General features: G+C 50.0%; 1 protein-coding gene across 5 annotated transcripts in view; it reads right to left on the minus strand.

The window, feature by feature from the left end:
* Positions 1-4,216, minus strand: part of NCOA2 (nuclear receptor coactivator 2) — a 279,877-nt gene extending 275,661 nt beyond the window's left edge. For 2 of the 5 annotated variants that reach the window (XM_034763070.1, XM_034763072.1), the window contains exon 1: positions 4,074-4,216. The gene's annotated coding sequence lies outside the window, so the exon portion shown is untranslated. Of the gene's footprint in view, positions 1-3,581; positions 3,601-3,657; positions 3,785-4,073 lie in introns of those variants that run through there. The other 3 variants (XM_034763068.1, XM_034763069.1, XM_034763071.1) reach the window with 2 other exon arrangements.
* Positions 4,217-5,772: the final 1,556 nt, after the last annotated feature.

Here is a 5,772-nt window from a genome sequence, read left to right on the forward strand (position 1 = left end):
GCAAGCATGGGAGGCAGGAGAAGTGGAGCGGCCACTGCACTGGGAGGGGGAGTCTGAGCCGCACTTGACAGCATGCCACCGTCCGCCCAGAAACTCTGGAAAAAAAAAAAAAAAAAAATTGGGGGCACCGCTTTTTGGCGCCCCCAAATCTTGGCGCCCTAGGCAACCGCCTAGTTTGCCTTAATGGTAGCACTGGCCCTGTATGTCCCTTCATGCTTCAACCACCATTCCAGGGGATATGCGTTCATGCTGATGACAGGTTCTGCTCGATAACAATCCAAAGAAGTGCGGACCAACGCATGTTCATTTTCATTATCTGAGTCAGATGCCACCAGCAGAAGATTGATTTTCTTTTTTGGTGGTTCGGGTTCTGTAGTTTCTACATCGGAGTATTGCTCTTTTAAGACTTCTGAAAGCATGCTCCACACCTTGTCCCTCTCAGATTTTGGAAGGCACTTCGGATTCTTAAACCTTGCATCAAGTGCTGTAGCTATCTTTAGAAATCTCACATTGGTACCTTCTTTGCGTTTTGTCAAATCTGCTATGAAAGTGTTCTTAAAATGAACAACATGTGCTGGGTCATCACCGGAGACTGCTATAACATGAAATATATGGCAGAATGCGGGTAAAACAAAGCAGGTGACATACAATTCTCCCCCAAAGGAGTTCTGTCACAAATTTAATTAACACATTTTTTTTTTTAAATGAGCATCATCCGCATGGAAGCATGTCCTCTGGAATGGTGGCTGAAGCATGAAGGGGCATCCAAATCTGGCACGTATCCAAATAGCATATCTGGCACGTAAATACCTTGCAATGCCGGCTACAAAAGTGCCACGTCAATGCCTGTTCTCACTTTCAGGTGACGTAAATAAGAAGAGGGCAGCATTATCTCCTGTAAATGTAAACAAACTTGTTTGTCTTAGCGATTGGCTGTATAAGAAGTAGGACTGAGTGGACTTGTAGGCTCTGAAGATTTACACTGGGATGTTTTGGGGGTTTTTGAGTGCCGTTATGTAAGGGGGAAAAAAAATCTACATTTGCAAGTTGCACTTTCACGACAAAGGAATTGCATTATATAACTTACATGAGGTGAATTGAAAAATACTATGTCTTATTTTTACAGTGCAAATATTTGTAATCAAAATAATATACACTTTGTATTCTGTGTTGTAATTTAAATCAATATATATGAAAATGTAGAAAAACATCCAAAATATTTAATAAATGTTAAATGGTATTCTATTGGTTAACAGTGCAATTAAAACTGTGATTAATTCTGATTAATTTTTTTAATCACAATTAATTTTGAGTTAATCGTGTGAGTTAACTGCAATTAATTGCCAGCCCTAGTATTTAGGCAACTAAATTTAGATTTTCAAACACATCTAGATGCTTCCAACCTGTAAAAATCTGGCCTGTAGTGACTATCTGGGAATCAAGTTCTATACAAAAATGGTGATTCATGAAAGAGGACAAGAGTGCTGGATAGATAGGCTAAACAATGTTGATAAAAGCAATCCCCATTGTTAGATTAAAGGAAACTGAAGAAGTTTTGACATCAACACAGGAAATCAGTCAGCACTGATGTCATATGACCCAAAGAATAAACTTGTGTACTAAAAAACCCCCCAAAAATTAGAATTAAGAGCTGTCATAATACGAAGAGGAAGTGCTATAGTAGAAACACTGAGATACGATTGCTGAAGCTACTAGCAACTATTAATACTTTACATGATTAGTTATTAAAAACATTAAATAACACAATGCCATCTATCTCCACTATGTTAAATAACATAAATGAGGAAAGAAAAAGAAAAAGAAAAACAACATTTTAAACAACTTAAAGGAGTGAAACTCTAGTTACAGTGTATTGCAAGGAAAAAAACAGTCCCATTCAGGCAACCAGAACAGCAGATAAAACAAGCCTGTGAATCCGAAGAAGTGGGCTGTAGTCCACGAAAGCTTATGCTCTAATAAATTTGTTAGTCTCTAAGGTGCCACAAGTACTCCTGTTCTTCTTTTTGAATTTATATGAGGTTTTATTCAGCCATATAAACTAATAAATGATTCCTTTAAACACTAAGAACATCTATGACAACTATAATTTATAAGTGGGTGGAGATAGGTCAATGTTAAATATTTCACTGAATCAAGTCTCGTTTAGCAGCTCAATACAGCATATCATATTGGGAAGTGCTGCCCTGTGCGAGCATTGGACACAATGTGACTTTAGGAGCACAGCCCTGGACAGCCAAAGCTTAGACGTCCCCTCCTCGAAGAGAAAATGCTACCCCCGCAACACACTTTTTTTTTTTTTTTTTTTTTTTTGCAGCCACTGCACATGTGGTAACTGTAACTTTCCCCCCCGATTTCCCCTCTACCACCGCCTGAACCCCAGTCCCTACTCCACATCCCTGCTCTTCCCCCATCAGCCCCTCCCCTGCCTCCAGCTGTCTGACCGGCCCGTGCATTCCATTGGGCCCCCCGCACAGACTCCGCCCCTCGAAGAAGGGGCAGTGTCGAGCCAGCGGCTTCACAAGCTGTTACTGCGCGTGCTCACTTGGTATGCGCATGCTCAGTACCAGCAACGCAGCAAATATAGAGGGGTGGCAGTTTGTAACCTGACACCGGCCCCCCGCGCGCGCACCCGGGGTCCCGGCAACCGGTGGGAGGAGGCGGCTGTAGTGCCACCCTCCCCCACCGTTCGGCCCGCACGCTACGGGACACCCCGCCCCGCCACGGCAGCGCTGCCCGCGGCTGTGGCAAGCCGAAGCAACTGACGCCGTCACCGCCTCCTCCCCCCATCCCCACCCTCGGCGAGCGCCCCGCCCCGCGAGCGGCACCAGCCGAGCCCCGGCCCCGCGATCCCCTCCCCGCGGGCGGCGCCGCACACAGCATTGCGGCGGCCGGGAGTCCCGGGGCGTAGGCGGCCGCAGGGCAGGGGCCCGGCGGCGGGGAGGGGCTGCCCGGCTTCACGCGCCCACGCCCCCACACAGAAAGTTAAAGAGAAGTGAAGTTGCCCGTGGCCGGGCGCGGAGCGCTGGGAACTGGGGGGGAGGGAAGCCCCCAGCCCCGTTACCCTCGGGAGGGGGAGACGACGACAGTTTCCCTGCCGCTCACATACACCCCTACCCCAGCCGGCGGAAGGGAACGGTCCTCTGTCCCCCGCACTGCCCCAAGGCACCCCCGTGTCTGGGGGGTCGAACAGTCCCGTCCTAGACCCCCTTTGCCGCCCGGGAAATAGCAGCCGCCCCCCCACCCCCCCGCTCAGCCAGGAAAGGGGACACGCCCCCTCCCCAAGGGGGAGCTGCCCCCACTGCACCCCGCATCTTCAGCAGAGGGGGAGTAATCGCCCCATTTCTACTGAGGGTGCAACCCGCCCCCCTGCTTGACCACCAGTCCTCACTGCACCCCGCTGGCTGGAAGCAGAGCTAACCCCGCTGCGACACCCGCAGCCCCCCAAACTCCTCTCCCTTCGCTGCGGAGGGGGAGCAGCCGCCCCCTCCCCCTGCCATCAGCTGCCTTTCTGTGCCTCCCCCGCCACCATTGCCCGAGCCACGGCGGGTCCCCGAGCTTACACAACCCGGCTGGGAGGCAGCAGCGGCAGCGCTCAGCCACAGCCCGGCCGAGGGGGCGGCATGCGGGAGTGTTTACCGGGGTCAGTCATGTCTCCGGCTGCCGGGGCTGCCGCGGACGCTGACCTTCGCTTTGCAAGATAAAGCTGTGGCTGCGGCCGCCATGTTCCCGTTTTAATAACTGGCTGCTTGTTTATTTCAATGGAGAGAGACCCTCCCACAACTCCCCCTCCGCCTCCCCCCCGCTAGCCGGAGAGGAGGAGGGGCGGGGAGCGCTGCCGCCAGGCGCAGTCTGGCCCTCCCTCCTTCCCCCGGCGCGGCAGCGGCGCTGCTACTCGCCGAGGCTGCCTGCGAGGAGGAAACTTCCTCCCCGCGCCGATGCTTTCCATGAAACACCCCGGGCTGCTTGTGGCCCTGCTCTGGAAGGGACAGCGCGAACGGGGGGTTGCCCAGCGCGCCTAGGTGAGGCGGGGGAAATGGCCCGTTGAAACCTACGCAGCCCAAGAAGAAGCCCCTCAGTCGCCGAGCTGTGTATGTGGCCCTTTGCCAGCCGTCCTCCTCCTCCAAGGAGTCGTCTTCCCCAGTCGCTGAGACTTGAGAGAGCGGCTCTGCGCCGGTTTGTACGGCCCCAGTGTTCGCCACAAGGAGGGAACAGCCGTCGCTCCTATCTCCCCACCACACAAAAACAAAGCGCGCCGGGGCGGGTGTGTGTGTGTTGGAAATAGTGTCTTCAGCGAGCAAAGAGCCAAACTCCATGGGGCTCACAACATGGAAAGGCGAGTTTCTCAAAACGCAGGCACCCTTTGCTGGAGGTGGAAAAGCAAATGTAGCAGCTTTGTGAAAATGTGGCATGTACTGTAGTGGTGAGCACACAGCCAGTTCAGTTCTAGACCCAGCACACAGAATTGTCCACCTTTTTTTAAAAAAGCAACTTTATTTTTAATGCAGATTGGAAACATCAAACTATTCCATTTGTACCCACTCTACTTTTCCTCATTCTTAGATAAATACCATGGTACTATATTTTTATGCTAAACCCCCTCTTCTCTCCCCCCCCTCCCCCATTACTGTAGGTGATACAGGTACCAAATGATTAAGTTTGGTTAAGGTTAAGTTTGCCCAATACTTTCCTCTATAATACTCCAATGTATGGTTACCACTTGGCTGGTATGGATTTGCCAGTTGCCAGAAAAATAATTTGCTGGAGTTTTTTTACATGGGTCTAAAATTTTGCATTATTATCACAATACACTGTGCAGGGGCAGCTCTATGTATTTTGCCGCCCCAAGCACGGCAGTGAGGCAGCCTTTGACGGCACACCTGTGGGAGATCCGTCGGTCCCGCACCTTCGGCGTACCCGCCACCCACAGCAACCGGCAGGCCACCCCCCACGGCTTGCCGCCCCCGGCACACGCTTGCTGCGCTGGTGCCTGGAGCTGCCCCTGACACTGTGATCTCTAATCTGAAAAGTTTATACATCCAGCTAAAGATGCTGCAGTGTTCCCACTTCCAGAGTTTAAGTAAGATTGATAACATCATTTTCTTATCTATAAGTGTTCTCTCTCATATTATCAGTGGCTATTTGGAGGGGGAAAGTGTTGGAGTTGCCTTATGGTTGGACGTTGGGGTTGCGGTGGACTTGTCTTTGTGGGGGGGATTGCCGCTTTTTGAATTTCAAAGGTGGTAACCCTACTCCAATGCCATGGTGCTGTAATTTTCTGCTAGACCCCCAAAGGATATTATTGTAGGTAATACAGGTACCAAAAGCCTATCATTAAGTTTGCCCAACACTTTCCTGTATAATACTCCATTTTAGTCCCTTATGACATTGCTAGATGTTAACTGTCTTGGTTGAAACTCCTCATGCTGCGTGTTTGCTGAAGACTTAATTTTTAAGTTTCTGCAAAAATGGTCCAACCATTTCTCAGAACACGATTAAGGAAAACTATATTGTTTTGTCCATGTTTTTAAAAAAATCTTACAACACTTTTATTGAGAAGCTCTAGCACCTCCAGATTCTGCAGCCAAGTGTGTGTGGGGGGGAACACTAGTGTCACTTTTTGTCATCCTTGCAAAAATTTACCGATATTTGCACAAGTTAGGAGCCTCTGTTTGCACATGCTCAATAAAGACTTGTTAGAGTTTGGCAGCTAAATTCTCCACAGCTTACACCAGCACTGAGTAAGCTCCATCC

This window comes from Trachemys scripta, chromosome 2 (genome assembly GCF_013100865.1).
Source record: "Trachemys scripta elegans isolate TJP31775 chromosome 2, CAS_Tse_1.0, whole genome shotgun sequence".
In the NCBI taxonomy this organism is placed as follows: domain Eukaryota; kingdom Metazoa; phylum Chordata; order Testudines; family Emydidae; genus Trachemys; species Trachemys scripta.